This window comes from Lepidochelys olivacea, assembly GCF_965140295.1.
Source record: "Lepidochelys olivacea isolate rLepOli2 genome assembly, chromosome: 3".
Classification (NCBI taxonomy): Eukaryota; Metazoa; Chordata; order Testudines; family Cheloniidae; genus Lepidochelys; species Lepidochelys olivacea.
Window position 1 is genome coordinate 97,940,201 of NC_140413.1, and position 22,582 is coordinate 97,962,782.

Below are 22,582 nucleotides of genomic sequence, written 5' to 3' on the forward strand. Positions count from 1 at the left end.
ATCCCAAACTGCTTCCCACATCTTCCCAACACCCCAGCCGGCCCTAACCCAGCTGGCAAAACTTCCACCTTCTCACTTCATAATTTCTGCAGTTCAGTCAGGAGCTTTCAGCACAAAATTCTTCACCATCCTGAAAACTGAAGATATAGTGGTGATGTAAAATAAATTGAATTCGCTATCAAATTAAATAACACAAAGAATTACTGCATTGATAGTATTAGTATTTTCACACTTAATTGAATAGAAACCTCCATTTTTTAATTTGCTTGGAACTGCTGTAGAATTTCTGTTTGGTTGGCCTGGAGGCCTAGATCCTTAAAGGCATTTAGGTGTCTATCTCCTATTTAAATCCTAACTCCTTTTGAGGCTCTGAGCCTACATGCCATAGAAACTTTGCCACAGAATGTAGGTCAAATCAGCCACAGAGTATGCAGGTCCTCAATAACTATGTATCTTATCCCCACCTAGGATGGCTAAATTCTATACAAAAACGGATGATTTCCACACCATGAAAGCATCGGCAAAGCCTTAAGCCCATCTCTCACTACAGCTCCGTGTTAACAGAACCATCTTTCTTATAAAATCTAACACTTAATCCTCAAAATCTTTAGTTCCGCAAGCTTTGTAGTGTGAATCTGAAATGATAAATTAATTCAGTCACATATATCAGGATCCCCTTTCCTATTCTTACTGCTCACTCTCCAAGACCATTCACACCCATTCAGTTCTCCTTCACCATCCACTATTGTGGACTTTAATCTCATCTTGGATAAAGCCATAGGGAAATATTCAATTAAGGGGGGATATGATTGATAAATTCATGACTGGTATGGAGAAAGCAAATAAGGAAGTGTTATTTACTCCTTCTTATAACACAAGAACTAGGTGTCACTAAATTAAATGAATAGGCAGCAGGTTTAAGACAAACAAAAGGAAGTATTTCTTCACACAGCACGCAGTCAACCTGTGGAACTCTTTGCCAGAGGATGCTGTGAAGGCCAAGACTATAACAGGGTTCAAAAAAGAACTAGATAAATTAATGGAGGATAGGTCATCCATCAATGGCTTATTAGCCAGGAGGGGCAGCGGTGGTGTCCCTAGCTTCTGTTTGCCAGAAGCTGGGAATGGACGACAGGGCATGGATCACTTGATAGTTATCTGTTCTGTTCATTCCCTCTGGGGCACCTGGCATTGGCAACTGTCGGAGGACAGGATACTGGGCAAGATGGACCTTTGATCTGACCCAGTATGGCTGTTCTTGTGTTTTTATGTTAAATCCTGGTGTAGCCCAGTGTAATTGCATTGAATTTAATGGAGCTACAGCTACTTACATTCACACTGAATCTAGTCCATATTCATTAGGACTCCCCATGTAATAAGATACTGCTCAACATGAGTGATGGTGACAGAACTGAGCTTGAACATAAACAGATAACAAAAACTGAGTCCTAGTCTATATCTGTGAATTTAAAGCGAGGATGATTTTGGCCCAATCAGCTTGCTGTTCACAAGCTCTGTAATTTACAGACTTCACACTATTCATTGCTAGTACAGGTGGATGCAGCTCTGTTAAATTCAGTGAAAATACAATGTGGTATGCCGACAGTGAATGCATCCCTATGGCTTTATCCAAGACATGGTTATGGTCAACTATTTTGAACATTGACATAAAATTGAATAGACATACAGAGTGAGATCTTCAAATCCCATTTCACAATGGAAACTGCATCCAAATCTATTAATTGAATTTAAAAAGTAAAAATCCCACCACAATTGTCCTGAAAAGAAAAGAATAGAAATAGAAGGAATTGTGAGAAATGAGAATGAATTAATTGAAACCAAGAAGACTACTCATGGAGTAATGTACTCCTCAGCATGAGTAGGGGTACCAGAATAAGGCCTGAAGTATTGTATTATTCATGCAGAATGAGGCCCCTAATCTATTGCTAATACTCTCCCACCAGTGCACTAGCTAGGCACCATCAACAGGCAAGAAATGAAAAACACATTACTTAATTTCTTTTTTTTATTCGTGTTCATATTCCATTTAATCTGAAATCTTTTCTATTAAAATTCATGTGAGTATTCAACAAAATTGTAAAATATGTATTGTGTTTAAATTAGCCCTTTTAAAAAAATATACAGAGTGCCAAATCACGAGTCTTACCATATTATTAAAAGGGATTTAAAAAACAAAGATTCTTCAAGTTACCTAATCCACAAAACAATCACTTTAGCCGAGTTCACTCTTACTTTAATTCCATAAGGACCAATAATGATTAACTGATGCACAGACTCAGGCTGAGGATCAGGTGCAATGATTCCCCAGAGTAACAACCCACAAACTGGGCAAATCAATTTCAGTTTTAGCTTCAATCAACCAGTTTTAGAAAAAAAAGTTAAGTCACGTACATATAGATTTATATGCAAATCGTAGATAACAAATGATAACTGTGTCTGAGGAATAAATATATACCTTATAGGGGCCGCTGGTGACATTATAAACCTCAAAAGGATTGGGATGTCACATAATAATGTTACTTTGCACTTTTCATCTTCAGAGTACTTTAACTAATTAATCATCACAAGGCTACTGTGAAATAGTAAGTATTATTATCTCTCTTGTAGATGGGGAAGTTGAGGCAGCCAGATTAATTAGTGACTTGGCAAAGTCAAGGTCAGAGCAGAGCTTAGAACTCAAGAGTTCCTGGCCCTGAAACCCATCTCTCTCTAGAATCACAAGGTATCTTTTGTCCTTTTGTGTGCCGTTCTTCAGCCTAATTCCTTTCCCTGACACTCCTATTTCTTTTACTTGAGCGCTTATTTACATTCTTTCCTGTTTCTTCAATGCACCCACTCAGAAATTTAAAAAACAACATTTTTAAACTGGAAAAATAAATTCCTGAAGCTCCCAAACAACTACAGACCTCCAGAGTAATTCACCAGGAGAGGGCTCAGATTTCCCTTGGCCTCTCATTGCAAAACCTTTGCTGAAAATCACCCAGACTCCTGATTACCAGTTCACTTTTGCCCATTGAGAAGTGGTATGTATTCTACCATGTCTCTTGTAATTCCAGCTAGAGTACGTGTGTGTGCCAACATGGGAGCTGGTTTTCAAAGAAATGGAACAATGTATGGTAGGTCTGAGAAGGCTGGATGAAGCTCTACAACAAAAAATGTCTGCCTCCAAAATGCCAATGCCAACAAATGTGGCTTTTGTGTCATGGTGAGCTAGTTAATCAGAAGTTTGGACTATAATTTACATAAAGGGTCCTCACAAGGTGAAGAATGACCTCAACTCCCTTTGACTTCAGTAGGCAATGACTGAGGGTGCTTAGAACTTTTCAAGAGGTACTCACCTCATGTCAGAATTGGGCCCAAAGAGGGCAACCTTTATAGAAATTAAAATGGATGCTGAACTGTAGGCCAGGCCAGGTGCTAAAATACTGCCCTAATTGATTCTAAATGCAGCAGAGAACCTGCCTCTTAATGGCTAATAGTCCATTGCTTGGAGAATTGCTTTACCCCACCAGCATTGCTCTTTGTCAGGCTTCACTCATCCTTTCCTTCCCCAAGCTGATGCAAATGTAGCCTAGACTTATCTTGTTAACTAGGCACATGCAAGAGGGAAATCAATGGGAGAGTTATTTGGTGCTGCAGCTGCCAAGAAAGGGAACGGTATATAAAAAGAAGAGTTCTCTATTAAGCAGGTGTATTCCATAAAGGATACAATGGTGCAACATATGATGTCACAGGTTCAAGCTCTCCTCCACACACAACCTGATCCATGTCCAGTTCTCCCAAACATGCTCACTAATGCAATTTAATGTCTCCCATGCACCCTCACTCTTATGCATCCAGTTCTCCACATCTACTCACTGATGTGCATACATACATGATGATATATATTCCTTTCTCCCCATATATGCATGCTACTGCTTAAAGTATCTGTTCTTGTCTACATTGACGTAAACACCCTTCATTTCTCTCCCAGGTATTGAGACACAGTGGTGATGGGCACAATGCAAAAAGACATTAGCTAGATGGAAGCTTATTCATTCTCCCTCACATGTATTTTTTGATGCCTATCCCTCCATAGATTTGCTCCTTCGCAGATTCACTGATGCATGCCCAGTTCTCCCACACACTTACTTACACATATCCAGTTCTTCTATGTACACACTTGCTTATACTTATCCATGACTTCTCCATAGACTCACTGCTGAATATCCAGTTCTCATAGCCTTGCTGAGGCATACCCAGTTTTCTACAGTCACTTGTACATATACATTGCTGCTAGTTTTAAAATAGTGAGTCTACAAACTAGACGTGAAAACCAATGCATGACCAGCTCCCAGCAGAGCACAGGTATCCAACCTGTGCAGAGGGAGCCCCTTGTGGGTCTCAGTTGTGGGGCAACTGTGTTAAGAAGAAAATGTTTATTTGATTATTAATTCAAACTGCGCTCCTTGAGCTATGCCCTGTGGTTTTTACACTGAAGTGTTTGAACAAGTGCCAAGTTTTCTATTTGTTTGTTTGTTTTTACTCACTGCTGTAAGTCCTTGGAAATATGAAACTGAATTTTCTTTTCTTTATTGCTTTCATCAACGTCCATTGTGTGTACTCACTGGTATGATGCAGGGTTACTCGGAGAGGCTAGTGATAGCAATGAATAATTTGTTTTGGGGGAAAAAACCGTGTAAGGTGTACATGAGGGCCTGATCGTTCCCCTGACACGCAAAAAGAGGACCCTCTAAGTGGGATCTCTCTATCCACATGGGAAAAAGGAACTGGATCAGTCACCTCATGGCACTGTCCTTTCTTTCCTCATGGTGGGAAAGGACAGCTCTCTCCAGCCTACTGGAACTATCCAGAATGGACTGGAATTGATGTACTAAGAAACATATTCATTTCCTTTCAGCAACCATGCAGGGAATCTGCAGAACAGTTAATATGGCCAGAGGCTGTGTTACTCTTTCCATGGAGCTGCTCCTTTGCTAGAGGCACCTCTGTCAGAGGGTTTCTGGGACAGTAGCTTAGTGAAGATTCCCTAGCTGTACAGCTGCAATAGAACCAGTGGGAATGCAGCTCTCACCAAGATTCATCCAGATCTCTATGGATCCATGAATTCTGGACCCCTCGCGTGTTCCCATTCTGGGGGAGGAAGCAGGAAATCTCATCCCTGCCCCCCATTGAACAATCTAGGGGAAAACTGCACAAGAGGAATCTCACTGAATTTTCCTGGCCCTTTCCTATGAGGTTTTGTTTTTCCCATGAGAGGGAGTGATAAGGTCCAGAAACTTTGGTAGGTATAATTTGGGCTTACCAAACTTTACGAGATATATATATTTGAATGTTTGCTCTGTCATCCACTAAAACTTAGTTTATTTCCTTCACTCAGCTTTCGTTCTGTATTTTCTGTATGACCTAATTAGTATTTCCTATCCTTACCTTGGTGTCTGATTCTGCTCTCTTTGAAACCAATGGGAGTTTTGCCTTTGGCTTCATGGGAACTGGACAGATTGAGCCTTTGGGCCACAATCCTGCGACTCTGAAGCATGTGCTTCACTTTATGCAAGCGAGCTGTCCCATTGGCACCAATGGAACTATTCACCTGTGTAAAGTTAACCATGAGCTTAAGTACTTGCGGGATCAGGGCCATGGTATGTAACTATAATCATTAACTTTCAAATTTTAAAAAAAGTGTATAGTTACTTTGCAAGTTGTGCTGCACATCACAATATCGGCCGATGAATGCTATTTCCCCTCACTGAATTTGTTAATTAAAGAGTAAGATATAACATACGGCGCAGCACTGCTGATTAATGCATGCCTCGGGTGCATAGCAAAATCCTATAATCTCAGAGGCAGTGCCACCGTGAAGTTCATTATTCTGCACTATAGAGGAGTACCATCTGGAGTGACTCATTATGATTAGAAAATGGACATCAAAGCAGATAATGGCATATATTTTTAATTTTCAAAATTGTTCTTCTGTTAAGTATCTTGTACAATATAGTCCTTAAGGAATGCATTCATAAAAATTACAATTATAATATTTTAAATTGAGTTATGGAAGATTCTTTCAGGTTTTGTGAGGCCAACCCTGTCTTCCCTCCATACCCTGTGGGGAAAACACCAGAGAAGAAGTTAAAATGTATTTTTTTCCTCACTGACTTAAATTATTTTGCCTCACTGGTTTATGTATTTTATGATACACATGAGATTAAAATTTACTACTGCATGGCAGTGCTAATTATTGCATAGTTGTTAAATGCACTAAACCAATGGTCTGATGCAGCATTCCTTGCACTCTGCAAAGTCTTCTGAACATAAAAACATCTGACCAATGGTCCATCTAGCCCAGTATCCTGTCTTCTGACAGTGGCCAATGCCAGGTGCTTCAGAGGGAATGAACAGAACAGGCAATCATAGAGTGATCCATCCCCTGTTGTCTACTCCCAGCTTCTGGCAACCAGGGGCTTGGGACTCCCAGAGCATGGTTGCATCCTTTATAATCTTGGCTAATAGCCATTGATGAATCTAGCCTTCATGAACTCATCTAATTCTTTTTTGAACCCTGTTATTGTTTTGGCCTTCACAACATCCCCTGGCAACGAGTTCCACAGGTTGACCGTGCATTGTGTGAAGTATTTCCTTTTGTTTGTTTTAAACCTGCTGCCTATTAATTTCCTTGGGTGACCCCTGGTTCTTGTGTTATGTGCGGGGGTAAATAACGCTTCCTTATTCACTTTCTCCACACCAGTCATGATTTTATAGACCTCTATCATATCCCTCCTTAGTCGTCTCTTTTCCAAGCTGGAAAAGTCCCAGTCTTTTTAATCTCTTCTGATATGGAAGCTGTTCCACATCACTAATAATTTTTGTTGCCCTTTTCTGTACATTTTCCAATTCTAATCTATATTTTTTTGAGATGGGGTGACCACATCTACACACAGTATTCAAGGTGTGGGCATACAATGGATGTATGTAGTGGTATTATGATATTTCCTGTCATATTATCTATCCCTTTTCTAATGGTTCCTAACATTTTGTTAGCTTTTTAGACTGTCGCTGCACATTGAGTAGATGGTTTCAGCTGTCATGGATGTACCAGTGAGGAATTTGAGTGCACAAAGAACGAGGGACTAGACTCCAAGCTGGAGCATTTTTCTCTGGCCCAGCTCTCTTCTAAAACCCATGTGTTTGTTCCTCTTTCAAGGGACTCTGTCAGGTTACAAGCTATATATATTTTTAAGAAACAAATTTCCTCCACGTGTTACTAATTTTAAAACTGAAAGAATTTAAATAAAAACTCTGACATGTATTTATTTATTTTGCTCTTCACTGGGCTGTTCAATGGTTAAATCCCAAAAAGGGAGTACAGGCCTCTTACTCCCACGCAGGGGAGTGCCAATGTAGAGGTGATACAAAGTAGCTCTTCAGCCACTGTACAGTCTAGACCCAGGGAACCCAGCTCCCTGACCCCTGCAGCAGACTTCCGTGGGTCAGGCCCCTCTGTCTCAGGGACCACCTTTGAGTTGCAATAATCTGCGCAGAGCAAGCAGTGAAGGAGACACAGAAAGGTCTAGGGACTGAAGGAATTTACTCTGAACCTCCCTCAAACTGATGCTTGTGGACGGAGGGGAGGATTGATTTTCAATTTATCTTTTCCTTGCCATATGAGGACACTCTAATACAGTGTGTGTCCAAGTGTGCTCTCAATTACATGAGTATTAAAGGTCTGATTCTATTTTCAGAATCCAGTGTAAATGTGAAGAAACTCCAGAGAAGTAAATAGAGCCCCAGTTTTACAAAACCAATGCAAGAGTAGACTTGATTCCCATATGTCTAATGAGGGAAATAATCTAGTGGTTGAGGCAAGAAACAGTGAGTTAGGAGACATGGGATTTATTCCTCACTCTGCCAGTGACCATGTGACATTAAGCAAATCACTCAATCTCTCTGTTCCTTAGTCCCCCCTTTCCTGTAAAATGGGGGTGCTGCCTTTGTAAGGGGTGTTGAGATCATCGGAAGAAAGGCACTATTTTAGTGCGAAGTATTATTATTTTATGACAAGAGATATTGGGCTAAATCCAGTGGTGTAAATAAACTGCACAGCATGTAACATCAGGAGTGGATGTGCAAAAGTTGCTTATAGCTCATTGTTACAATTGCCCGATTCTGGTGCAGTTCTTCATGAGTCTGATCTGCCTACACAGAGTTAAAGGAGGTTGAAGGCAGAGGGCTGCTCTAACTTACCCAAATACAATAGCCAGAGGGGCCAAAAATGCAGCCTCAGATGATGTGCAAATAGAGGCATCCCAGCAACGTCTCCTGTCCTCTGTCCTCACCTTATTTTTCCCTATTGTGTTTGCAGGGGATTGGGCCAGAGTGGCCTATTAGTCTCTACAGTGGCATTATACCACTGGAGCACCACCCTTGTACTGAAGGCATCATCCCTATGACTGTACACACACATAACCAAAAGATAGTCTTTGTCTCAATGAGTTTAGAATCTACGTACAAGACAAGAGACAAATGGATACAGAAAACAGATGGGGGAACACAAGGTAACAGTGAGCTAATTATGATTGGTACACTAAACAGCACTCACAAGGTACAGAGTATGGACTTGCATCTTCAATCCTTATTCATCTGAGTGGTCCTAGTGAAGCCAATGGAGCTGCTCACCTGAGTAAAGGCTGTAGGAATGAATAATCTGTGAGAACATGTGAACCATCCACAGATGTTTTAATCTTTAATTAAAACCTTTAAACTGAAACAACCTCATTATCATGGCTACATGCAGCACTATCATTAAAAAAAAGAGCCGTTTGAATGTTCAGCAAATGGAGCAGTGTGAAAATGTCCATAAATGCTTTATAAAATAACAACAAAACCATTTGACTCGTAAAACAAGAAGTTCAGAGGCTTCTCAGCTGGTTTGTTCTTTACCAAAGCACTTCTATGTCGGAAGGTTTTAATTTCACTTGTGTGGTGTTAACAAGAGCTCAGGAGAACAAGATTTTCTGGCACTCCCGGGTAGCCTTTTAAGAATTACTGTTTTTTAGAAACAAGATTGTTTTCCTTTTTTCTCAGTTGCTAGTCTGGTCTTAATTTCAGGATGGAAACATAGATTTTTTTTTAAAGCTTATTCGGTTCATTTCTTCTTTCTTTTTGTATGTTCCTCTCACTCTTTCTGCTTTTCATCTTCTCATTTTCCTTCCTAAAGTCATTGCATGGAGCTGCTACTGCAGTGATAGTGCAATAGCAGTGCTCAGAAATAACGTATCCTGGTAGTGTAAATACAAACAATGTGCATGGAAAGTAATATGGCTTTCACCCAGAACTGGTTAGAACACTAGGGCTATATTTCCACTACTGTCTCGTTAAGATCCAGAACTCTGTGGAAAGGTCACCAGCACACAGCTCTGGTGAGTGTGGTCTGATAGAAACCGTTTGAGCTCCTTGCAAACACCTCAGCAGTTAACTGTGTAGCTGGATTCTTACAGAAGTTTCAGTACCTTGTTCCAGTCTTAAATGGTCTGGAAGACTAAAATGCTGATCTGTATTTTCCTGGAAAATGCTAAAATGATGACGTAGATACGCCCTGTGAGTTCTAGGAGCAAAACCTGGCTCCACAGAAGTTAAATGGGAGTTTTGCCATTAACTACAGTGGGGCTAGGGTGTCAACCTGAGGGTATGTCTACACTACGAAATTAGGTCAATTTTATAGAAGTTGATTTTTAGAAATCGATTTTAAACAGTTGATTGTGTGTGTCCCCACTAAGTGCATTAAGTTGGTGGAGTACATCCTCACTACCGTGGTTAGTATCGACTCAAGGAGCGGTGCACTGTGGGAAGCTATCCCACAGTTCCTGCAGTCTCCGCTGCCCATTGGGTTAAGCTCCCAATGCCTGATGGGGCAAAAACATTGTCGCGGGTGGTTTTGGGTACATGTCATCAGTCTCCACTCCCTCCGTGAAAGCAACTGCAGACAATCATTTCGCACCTTTTTTCCTGGGTTACCTGTGCAGACGCCATAGCACGGCAAGCATGGAGCCTGCTCAGCTCACCGCTGCTGTTGCGAGCATTGTAAACACCTCACACATTATACTGCAGTATGTGCAGAACTTGGCTAAGAGACGGCAGCACGAGGACAATTGTGATGAGGACATGGACACACACATTCCTGAAAGCATGGGCTGTGGCAATTGGGACATCATGGCAGAAGTGGGGCTGGTTGATACAGTTGAACACCAATTCCGGGCCCAGCAAACAAGCACAGACTGCTGGGATCGCATAGTCTTGCAAGTATGGGATGATTCCCAGTGGCTGCGAAACTTTCGCATGCATAAGGCCACTTTCCTGGAACTCTGTGAGTTGCTTTCCCCCCCCCGAAGCGCAGGAATACCAGGATGAGAGCTGCCCTGACAGTTGAGAAGTGAGTGGCGATAACCCTGTGGAAGCTTGCAATGCCTGACTGCTACCGGTCAGTTGGGAATCAATTTGGAGTGGGCAAATATACTGTGGGGACTGATGTGATGCAAGTAGCCAATGCAATCACTGACGTTCTGCTATCAAGGGTAGTGACTCTGGGAAATGGGCAGGTCATAGTGGATGGCTTTGCTGCAGTGGATTTCCCTAATAGTGGTGGGGTGATAAACGCAACATATATCCCTATCTTGGCACCGGACCACCTTGCCAACCAGTACATAAACCACAAGGGGTACTTTTCAATGGTGCTGCAAGCACTGTGGATCACAAGGGACGTTTCACCGACATAAATGTGGGATGGCCGGGAAAGGTGCATGACGCTCGCATCTTTATGAACTCTAGGCTGTTTGAGCAGCTGCAAGAAGGGACTTACTTACCAGACCAGAAAATTATTGTTGGGGATGTTGAAATGCCAATAATTATCCTTGGAGACCCAGCCTTCCCCTTGCTCCCATGGCTAATGAAGCCATACACAGGCAGCCTAGACAGCAGTAAGGAGCAGTTCAACTATAAGCTGAGCAAGTGCAGAATGGTGGTAGAATGTGCCTTTGCACATTTAAAAGCTTGCTGGCACTGTTTGCTGACTAGGTTAGACCTCAGCGCAACCAATATTCCCACTGTTATTACTGCTTGCAGTGTGCTCCATAAGATCTGTGAGAGTAAGCGGGAGACATTTATGGTGGGGTGGGAGGTTGAGGCAAATCGCCCAGCTGCCAATTTTGAACAGCCAGACACCAGGGCGATTAGAAGAGCAAAGGTAGGTGCGCTGCGCATCAGAGAGGCTTTGAAAACCAGTTTCATGACTGGCAGGGCTACGGTTTGACAGATGTGTGTGTTTCTCCTTGATGCAAACCCGGCCCCTTTGTTGATTTTAATTCTCTGTAAGCCAACCACCCTCCCCCCTTTGATCACAACTGGCAAAGGAAATAAAGTCACTATGGTTTTGAAACTATGCGTTCTTTCTTTATTAATTAAAAAAAAAAGGGAGATAACTGATAAGGTAGCCCAGGTCGGGGAGGAGGGAAGGACAAGGGCACATTTCTTATTGTAGCCACACTACAAATCAAAACTGTTTGAATGCCAGCCTTCTGTTGCTTGGGCCATCCTCTGGAGTAGAGTGGCTGGGTGCCCGGAACCTCCCCGCCGCGTGTTCTTGGGCGTCTGGGAGAGGAGGGCAGGTGGTTGTACAGTGGATGCAGTGGCAGTCTGTGCTCTTGTTGGCTTTCCTGCAGCTCCACCAGACGCCTGAGCATGTCCGTTTGATTCCCCCATTAACCTCAGCATTGCATCCTGCCTCTTCTCATCGCACTCACTTAATGCTTTCCTGGACTCTGCCACTGAATGCTTCCCTGCATTCAACTGTGCCCTATCAGTGCAAGAGGACTGCATGAGCTCGGAAAACATGTCATTGCGAGTGCATTTTTTTCGCCTTCTAATCTGTGATAACCTCAGAGACGGAGATGATAGGGGGAGCATAGAAACATTTGCACCTGCAGGGGGATAAAAAGGGAGAGTAAAATTTAAGATGATACATTTCTGAGAACAAAAGGGAGACTCTTTCATAGTGAATCAAGCAATTCACAGCAGACAGCACATGTGCTTTAGGTACAAGGTCGCATTTTGCCTTTTATATTGAGCGCCTGCCGGTATGGTGACACATCACACACAGCTGGGCAACAGAATTCAGTTTCCAGGCAGCCATGGTAAACCAAAGGGTACGTGGGTTTGGCTTCTAACGCCTTCATAACATGTGGGGATGTTTTCAAACTGTAGGATCCTCCTTTCCCATAGCAAGCAATGCTGGTTAGGTTGCCATTTAAAAAGAGGGGCTGCGGTTTTTGGGTGGATGTGCAGCACACCTCTCCCTATACCTCTCCGCGTGGCTATTTGGGATGATCCCTTCACCGCTCCCCGTGCCACGTGGCTATGGGATGATCCCTTTTAGCCAAGCGCAAATAGCCCAGCATGAACGGGGTCCTTTCACTGTTCCCTTACAAAAATTCCCCTATTTCAACCAGGTGACCATGAATGATATCACTCTCCTGAGGCTAACACAGAAAGATAAAGACCGAATGTTGCTTGAATGCGACCAAAACCCAGGAGCATTTGCTGCCATGCTTTGTACTGCAATGATTCCAGACTACTTGCTACTGGCTTGGCGTGGTAAAGTGTCCTACTGTGGAGATGAAATAAGGCAGCCCTCCCCAGAACCCTTCTGCAAAGGCTTTCAGAGTACCTCCACGAGAGCTTCATGGAGATGTTCCTGGAGGACTCCCGCTCCATCCCCAGACACATTAACAGACTTTTCCAGTAGCTGTACTTGCCGCGAATGCATCCCAAGTCTTCAGGGAAAAATCAAACATTAAACACAATTGCTTTTAAACCCTGTACTGTAGTTACAAATGTGCACTCACCAGAGGTGCCTTCTCCGCCTTCAGGGTCTGGGATCCTGCCTTGGGAGGGTGTTGGCTCCAGGGTGATGAAAAGGTCCTGGCTGCCGGAGAGAATGGATTCACCGCTTGCCTGCTGCGCATTCTCCTCCTCCTCCTCTTCCTCATACACAAAATCCTCCTCCATGTTGCGTGAGACTCCCCCTTTTCAGGTGTCCATGGACAGTGGTGGAATAGTGGTAGGGTTCCCCCCCCCCCCCGAGAATGCCATGCAGCTGATCATAGAAGCGGCATGTATGGGGCTCTGACCCAGAGCAACCGTTTGCCTCCTTTGTCTTTTGGTAGGCTTGCCTGAGCTTCTTGACTTTCACGCAGCACTGCTGTGTGTCCCTGTTGTAGCCTCTGTCCATCATGCCCTGTGCGATTTTGGCATATATATTAGCATTTCTTCTTTTTGATCGGAGTGCTGCCTGCAGAGATTCTTCTCCCCATACAGCAGTCAGATCCAGTGTCTCCTGTTCGCTACATGCTGGAGCTTGTTTGCGATTCTGGGGGGACTGCATGGTCACCTGTGCTGCTGAGCTCGCTACGCTGACCAAACAGGAAATTAAATTCAGAAGTTCCCGGGGCTTTTCCTGTGTACCTGATGTACCTAGTGCACTACCCCAAATTCAACCCAGCAAGGTCGATTTTAGCGCTACTCTCCTCACCGGGGAGGAGTACAGAAATTGATCTTAAGAGCCTTTTAGGTCGACGGAACGAGGTTGCTTACGTAGCCGCATTAATTATAAAATCGACCTAACGCGACTAAATTCGACCTAACCCTGTAGCGTAGACCAGGGCTGAGTCACTTCTAGTGGTAATTGTCAGGAACAATTTTGGATGGATTTCCTTTGCAGTTAAACACAAGTTAGGTGTGTCTGATCCAGGGCAATAAAGACAGATACTGTAGCATTGCCTAAATTCTAACTAGAGCTTCCTTGACAGCTCAGGTTCCTTACAGTGAGCTCATATACCATCTAGTGATCCAGCAAGGAACTGCAACTTGTAATGTTTGTGACACATGAAAATAAGAACAAACTAATTTTGATAATTTAGTGCCAATTCTTACTAAAATAAAGTGTAACCTCTGCTTTAATTTTAATATTGGATGTGTCCTCTGTCTGGGGACTAAAGAGTCACCAACTCTTATGATTTTATCATGAGCCTTGTGATATTTGGTGATTGTTTTCAGAGTCCCAGCTCCTGGAAACATGTGATTGAATTACAATCTCAGCTATTATTCAAATAAAAAAGTAAGTTAAATCACATTATCCTTCTCAATAAAAGTTGGCATCTCATTAGTGCTTGATCCAGGTCTTTTCCACTGCTGAGGGTTACAAGTGGTTTATGGTCTGTTATCAGTGTAAATGAATCCAATCCACACAGATATTTGTAAAAGTTCTCACAAGGGAAAGGGATGTGGTAAGTGATAAGCAACACGGGTTCATAAAACAAATATGTCAGATATACAATAAAAATACAGCTTTGAGGCTAGCAAAAAACAACCAAGGATTCCCCCCCCGATGCAGGGGAAACCTTGAGTGGTGCGTAGCCAGCTATACATCTCTTGCTCTCCCTCACTTCCATGTAGGGAGCATGTTGAAGGTGGCGAGGTATGGCCAAGAAGGAGTGGGGCAGAGTGCACAGTACTCACCCAATCTTGGGCAGGCACAGCATCTGGCTGCCGCTAGCGTAATTTAGAATAGTCCTTAAAGCAGCCACTTTGACACCCTAGGGGCCACTTTGACACCTAGCTGACCCAGAAACAGGGGAATGGGAAGGTGGCTTAAAGCTATTGCTACCCCTCATCCCACTCCTCAACTGTACCAAGTGTAAACTCAGTGCAGCTGAGGTCTTGCGCCCTGCTGAATAAAATTTTATTGTGTTATCAACAAAGCTTTTGATATAGTATCACATAAAGTTTAAGGAGCTGAAAAAAATGCTCTATGAATAGAAATACCATAATATGGGTTACTAGTTTGCCAACAGATAACTAGCAGCCAGTGATTATTGACAGGGTAGCATTACAAAAATTGGAGGAAGAAATGGTGTCCTTCAAAGATCAACCTGGTGGACTTTTACTTTTCAGTGTACTATACTCATTAATAGTCTGGTGGTAAACTTCAGACTGATAAATTCCTGATTGATTGATTTAAATTTGAGGAAGATACTATGCTAGGAAGACTAGTAAAGATCTGAGAGAATAGATCAGAATTGCAAAACAAGCTGAGAGAGACAGATATAAATGGAGGTGATTTCATATGCAGTAGATAGATGTAAACTAATACACTAGGAAAAAAATATAATCCAAATAGATATACAATGGGAGACTTCTTTTCAGAAGTAGGGATGCAGAAAAAGACATGGAAGATATAATGAACTATGAACACAATATAAGATTATTGGCAAAGGCAGATGCTATTTTAGGATGTATAATCTCTGGTCTTGGTCCTGCAATGAGCATCATGTGGGCACAGAGCACACTGAAGGATTGGGTCTAAATGAAACAATGCTGTTTTACACATTCTCAGCCAGTTTCCAGCTGAGAAGGGACACATGGATTTTAATGCAATGTTGCAGGTAAAAGCACAGGTAAAAGCTTTTTAACTTACATTTAACTGTTTTTACATTTTTGTTCACATCTACAATGTGTAAATGGACCGCTTTTTGATCAAATAAGGTGTTCAGCTTCAATATGAGCTACAATTTATAAAATAAATGAAAACTTAACAGTTAGGTTGTTGGTGTACAGAGACCCCTGCCTTTCATGGTGACAAATACTGTCTCATTGTCTTAAGCATAAGTAAAAATATTCTCCCTGGGGGCTGAGTAAAACCATCAGGCCCTGCTTTCCAGAGGATTGCTGTCTTTACTGCAGCACAGTGCAGAGGGCAGGCTCAGGGGAGGGGACAGCTGGGGAATGAGACTGCCACACACTCACCTGCAGAGGCAGCTTCTGTTCTCTGGGAATGGGCCTGGCTCCCCATTCTGGCCTATTGGCTCTCACCACTTGCATATTTGCTGTAGTGGGCTCCTCTGAATCGGGGGTGGGGGCTGGACGTGTCAGAGCTGAATCCCCAGGCCAGCACTTTGATTGCAGAAGGTGGGGGCCCGCAAGGATTTTAAAAATTAATACTTGCCACACCAGGCTTGTATTAACTCCCAAGGTTACAGCTTTTCTCTGACCTCGGGTTGGTAAACATTGCCACCACTCAAATGCAAAACCCCCCTTGGACTCAGGAAGGTGCACTTGGGAATTCCTCCCTGTGGGGTACCCTCAAGCCCTTTCACCCCCCACTCCGGGGAAGCGCTGAGAAAGAAAACAAAGAAAATTAGCTGTTGCCACCAGCTAGTTAAATAATATATGCACAAACCTCTTAGGGCACCAAAATTCCAATCCTGTTCTTAAAAAAGTTAAACTTAATTAAAAACACAAAGGAAGAAAATACATCTGGAGCTTAGGCTTTTAAAAGAGCAATTCCAAAAATTAAGTACCAAGAATAGCTTTCTTGGAGTCCAGCAAACAACAGCACCTGGGGGTTAGCACAGAGGAGATCTACAAGCCTGATCATGTCTATTTAAACATTCCCTGTCCCAATGATTCCTTTTAGGTATGGAAGATAAATGTTCATACATGGTTCAAACCTTACACAGCATTCCTGATCATTGCATTGCTGCTCCATGTCTCCTTCTCTGGAGAACAACAGACAAAGGGAAAGTTTCTTTCCCAATTTTAGAAAGTTCTAGCCTTTCCATTGGCTCTTTTGGTCAGGTGCCTACTTCCTTTTCTTTTCGTGGGGGACTTTTTAACCCTTTACAGGTAAAGCAAGCAGAGAACAGCTACCAAGAGGGATTTTACAGCTAATTGGCTGGCTGGGTGTCCATAAAAGGGAAGTAAAAGCCTTCGTATCTCCCCAAGAAGACAAGGAAGAGGAGGGGAGAGAGAAGGGAAAAAGTCACCAGCCCCACAGTAGAAGCTGGGGGCATTTGGGCTGATCTGTAGGGCAGATGGACTTGGGTGTTGAGAACAGGAGAGGGACCTTGGGGGGACCAAGCAGTGGTGGAGCACTGCAGCGGGCAGGGGTGAAGAGGGAGATGGTGTGGGAATTGGGGGAATAGGGAAAGTTTTAAGAGGTGGGTTACTGGGGGATTGGGCTTGGAGGGATGGTGAGCAGTGGCAGGGGAGGATTAGGGGTTGGGGAGGTGGGCTTTGGGGAGTGGAGGGAGGGTTTTATCAGGGTGTTCAGCTTCACCCGGGGGAGAGTTTATTTCGGGAGATGGGGGTTAGAGTGGCAGGAAGGTGGGGCCTGTGGCAGGAGGAGGTTTTGTGCACTTTGGTTCATTTGGGGAGTTGGGGTGTGTTTATTTGGGGACAGAGTAGCAGGGGGTTGGATAGGTTTAAGCGGTGGTTGGGGAGCTGGGGTCATTAGTTGGGAGTTGGGTGGAGGTGTGGGGATAGGTTATTTGGGGGGGGGTCTATGGCATGGGGGGGAGTTGGAGTAGGGGCTGTGGAGGGGCTAGGAACGCAGGGAGCTTGCGGCAGTGCCAGTGGCCACAGGTGGTTGTATATGGCTCCCTCCTTCCCAGCCCATTCCCCGTCTCCTCCCTCTGTCTTGGTTGCTCTCCTCCCTCCCTTGCTGGCTCCAGCTACGGCTGCAGGCACTGGGGAGGGATGGACTTGCTATTGCTGTACCAGGGATGAAGTTCACTTGCTGGGTGCTGGCCACACTCGGCATGGACTCTGTCTGCAGCACCATGCTGAGGCCTTGTGGTTTAGCCTCACCACTGGGTTCCAGGGACTCTCTCTGCTCATCGTGCTGCTGGCCAGCCAAGCAACTCAGCACCGAGCTGGCCCCAGCATTGCCAGAGATGGGTCTTTGCCTGTGGAGCTGGGCTTTGCATGCAGGCAGCGGGATGGTTCAGGCTTGAGAGGGTTGAACCCCATCTAGCCCTAGCAACCCACTGCCTAGCCTCATTGTTTCCTTGTCCTCCCCCATAAATCTATCTGTTGCCTCATCTTAGATTGTAAGGTGTTTGGAGAAGGGACCATCTGCTGTACAGACCTAGCACTATGGGTTCCTGGTCTAGATCCAAGGTGCTGCTGCACTGGAGATAATACTAATAAATAGTGCTCCAACAGGTGAAAAAAAAAAAAGGCATGACCACAACATATGAACCAACCATAAGTGACAAAACACAAAAAAGAATAGCCTCAAGAGTGTATGAAACTGCTTTTTGTGGTGTTCTATAAGACCTATTTTACATCTTATACAAAATAAACAAAATTTGCTATTAGGAAAGTTTGTTGATACACTGGAAAAATCACCTTTCCATTCTCTTTTTCCTGTCTAACTATATATGGGCCTCATAAGGGTTTCTTCAGGTATGTTAGCAACAAGAAGAAAGTCAAGGAAAGTGTGGGCCCCTTACTGAATGAGGGAGGCAACCTAGTGATAGAGGATTGGAAAAAGCTATTGTACTCAATGCTTTTTTTGCCTCTGTCTTCACGAACAAGGTCAGCTCCCAGACTACTGCACTGGTCAGCACAGCATGGGGAGGAGATGACCAGCCCTCTGTGGAGAAAGAAGTGGTTCGGGACTATTTAGAAAAGCTGGACGGGCACAAGTCCATGGGGCCGGATGCGCTGCATCCGAGAGTGCTAAAGGAGTTGGCGGATGTGATTGCAGAGCCATTGGCCATTATCTTTGAAAACTCATGGTGACTGGGGGAAGTCCCAGACGACTGGAAAAAGACTAATGTAGTGCCCATCTTTAAAAAAGGGAAGAAGGAGGATCCTGGGAACTACAGGCCAGTCAGCCTCACCTCAGTCCCTGGAAAAATCATGGAGCAGGTCCTCAAGGAATCAATTCTGAAGCACTTAGAGGAGAGGAAAGTGATCAGGAACAGTCAGCATGGATTCACCAAGGCCAAGTCATGCCTGACTAAACTAATTGCCTTCTATGATGAGATAACTGGCTCTGTGGATGAGGGGAGCGCAGTGGATATGTTGTTCCTTGACTTTAGCAAAGCTTTTGACACTGTCTCCCACAGTATTCTTGCCAGCAAGTTAAAGAAGGATGGGCTGGATGAATGGACTATAAGGTGGATAGAAAATTGGCAAGATTGTTGGGCTCAACGGGTAGTGATCAATGGCTCCATGTCTAGTTGGCAGCCGGTATCAAGTGGAGTGCCCCAAGGGATGGTCCTTGGGCCGGTTTTGTTCAATATTTTCATAAATGATCTGGAGGATGGTGTGGATTGCACCCTCAGCAAGTTTGCAGATGACACAAAACTGGGAGGAGAGGTAGATACGCTGGAGGGTAGGGATAGGATACAGAGGGCCCTAGACAAATTAGAGGATTGGGCCAAAAGAAATCTAATGAAAAAAGAAAAGGAGGACTTGTGGCACCTTAGAGACTAACCAATTTATAAATTGGTTAGTCTCTAAGGTGCCACAAGTCCTCCTTTTCTTTTTGCGAATACAGACTAACACGGCTGTTACTCTGAAAGAAATCTAATGAGTTTCAACAAGGACAAGTGCAGAGTCCTGCACTTAGGACGGAAGAATCCCATGCACCGCTACAGACTAGGGACCGAATGGCTCGGCAGCAGTTCTGCAGAAAAGGACCTGGGGTTACAGTGGACGAGAAGCTGGATATGAGTCAACAGTGTGCCCTTGTTGCCAAGACGGCCAATGGCATTTTGGGATGTATATGTAGGGGCATTGCCAGCAGATCGAGGGACGTGATCGTTCCCCTCTATTCGACATTGGTGAGGCCTCATCTGGAGTACTGTGTCTAATTTTGGGCCCCACACTACAAGAAGGATGTGGAAAAATTGGAAAGAGTCCAACGGAGGGCAACAAAAATGATTAGGGGATTGGAACACATGACTTATGAGGAGAGGCTGAGGGAACTGGGATTGTTTAGTCTGCGGAAGAGAAGAATGAGGGGGGATTTGATAGCTGCTTTCAACTACCTGAATGGGGGTTTCAAAGAGGATGGATGTAGACTGTTCTCAGTGGTAGCTGATGACAAAACAAGGAGTAATGGTCTCAAGTTGCAGTGGAGGAGGTTTAGGTTGGATATTAGGAAAAACTTCTTCACTAGGAGGGTGGTGAAACACTGGAATGCATTACCTAGGGAGGTGGTGGAATCTCCTTCCTTAGAAGTTTTTAAGGTCAGGCTTGACAAAGCCCTGGCTGGGATGATTTAGTTGGGGATTGGTCCTGCTTGGAGCAGGGGGTTGGACTAGATGACCTCCTGAGGTCCCTTCCAACCCTGATATTCTATGATTCTCATCCCTTTAGTCTATTTCCAGGCCAATGGTCCAGCGTAGTATTTTAGGTATCTAGTTTTGGTATAGTCTGGATATAGCATATAACCACAGGAATGTTTGTTTTGTAGTGGGGGTTGAGGTATATTTTGCATCTCACAGTGAGTCTTAAGGGTAGATCTATAGTGGGCATCGATTGTCATAGCTCCATTGAAGTAAATGGAACTATGATAATTTACACCACCTGAGGATCTTTCCCTTAATTTTCAATTTCAAATTTTCAGGTTTTTTTCCTATGAAGCTGTATGCATTCACAGTAATTTTGCTTTGATTAATTAGGTCCCTTAAGGGTCCAAACCTGCTATCCTTTTTTAGGTCAAAGTCCCATCAAGATCAATGGGAATTTGGCCTCATTACCAACTACAGTATCAGGTTCTGGTTGAACAAAGGATTAAGTCTGTTGTTGCTGAACAAGCCCATTACCAGTAAAAGTATTTATTTGTTTAATTTCCAACTATTATTTGGCTCAGACTGACAGGAAGCACTTTATATAGCAATACAGGCTGCCACATTAACATCTCCTTGGATAGAATTATGTCAAATTTTGTTGAATAGTGCTAACGATATGTACGACTTTCTCAAATCTTACAAGAGTTTGGTGATTTAAAAAAATCTTTGAATTTTTGTTTCAAACTCTTTAATATCCTTCAGTTATCTTTTTTGATGAAAGAGACGATACTGATTTTCTCCCAGTGCCCCCATTTTCTGGTGTAAACTGGGTGTTATCTTCATTACAGTGTTGCCCAAAAGATTTGTGGTCTATCAAGCTCCGACTGCAGATTCTGAAGTGTAATCCAAATATTCTTAGTTACATTACTTAAGCTTTTAGTTTTGCCAAGATTTCTTAAGTGAAGGGCAAATGATTCATGACCTACTGCAGACTATATGCTGTGTGAAGTTACACTTCCTTTCACTGGTTCAACTTTTACCAGCCTTTTGTTGCAGAGAGGATGTTTGTACAATAGACTTCTCGGTCCTATTTGACAACAGGAACTAAACACAGCAGCCTACATTTTTATTGTCTCATTGGTGTTAACAGAATCAACTGAATTTTACACCCATTTAAAGAAAGCGTGGCTGACCTTTGCATGAATTTCTCCACACTCACTAAATGGCTGTCACCCTCCACTCCAAAGATGGTAGTGCTTCAATGGTACTGTATGCGTAGAGTTTGGGGGACATATGGGTTGAAAGGTTCCATGTCTACACTGGAAAAACTAATCCCCAAATTCTCATTGCTTCTAACTTTTGGTTCAGGTGATGGGGTGTTAAAGCTGGTCTACACAGTCTACAAAAGGGCATTGGTGGCTGGAAGTTTTTGGCCACAAATTTAGTTAAATCTGTTGAAAAAATAGACTGGTTAAAAAAAAAAAGAGGTTCAAGATGCTGGAGTCTTGCATACATTGGCTCCCACCATATTCACTAGTTCAGCTAAGCTAGAGTCAGACCTGATGGGAATTATTTTGATAAGTTTCTCCAGTGCAGGCAAGGCTTTAGAGCCACAAACAGAAGTGGGCTAAAAATTCAAAGTGTGGATCTGAACCTGTCCCAAGCAGAGAGTTGTTCAGATGTGGGGACAAATCATACTAAAGACTAAGTATGGTGGCTGAGAAGTTCAGATTCAGAACAGAATTTCTCAAAATTTTAGTTGTTTGGATCCCTGGTCTGGTCTGGAATCACAATTTCAGCATAAAAAAAATCAGTTGCTACCTAGGAAATCTCCCATGGGAGCTGGGGCTGCCTTATGCATGCCAAAGCTGCTGAGAATTTCACAAAGTCAATGGGAACAGAACTTATTCCCGTCTGCTGCAAAAATGGTACTTAAGCTAAAGGCAAGTTCCATTTGTAGTCATCACTGCAGGGCAGTATGGTATTACTCATGGTAGGGTGCTCCTGAGCCCATCCTGCAGAGACAAGTAGAACAAACACACACACGTGCTTGCCAGTTCGGTAGGGTTATGATTTGTACAACCTCAGAAATCATGTGCTCCACTAATCCTGACTGTGGTTTAAAAATAATGAGATTTTTTTAAAAAAAATATTACAAATGGGTACTTTTTATTTGGTTGTGGGGCCATTATAGTGCTCCCAGGTTGTGTTTTGAAGCTCTTCTCTGCAACCTTAATGGCTAGAAATTTATCTCTTTTTAATAAAAACTGAGATTATCACATAATCTCTTCAGTCCAGGAGCTGCAGCTTTTTGAAAGCCATCAAATACTGTGAAACTCAGAATAAAATTGTGAGTACTAGGATGCACATCGGGACTCAGCCCATGTAATTTATAGCGCTGCTGATTTTCATTATGCAGCATAATT

The 22,582-nt window shown here is 43.4% G+C and overlaps 1 long non-coding RNA gene across 1 annotated transcript; it reads right to left on the reverse strand.

Annotated features, from left to right (window-relative positions):
- Nucleotides 1-5,973: 5,973 nt before the first annotated feature.
- On the reverse strand, nucleotides 5,974-16,676 carry LOC311518052. The gene is made up of 3 exons (XR_014710873.1): nucleotides 16,567-16,676; nucleotides 8,618-8,705; nucleotides 5,974-6,124 (listed from the first exon to the last, which is right to left on the reverse strand). It is a non-coding gene; the product is annotated as an uncharacterized lncRNA (long non-coding RNA).
- Between the last annotated feature and the right edge of the window lie 5,906 nt (nucleotides 16,677-22,582).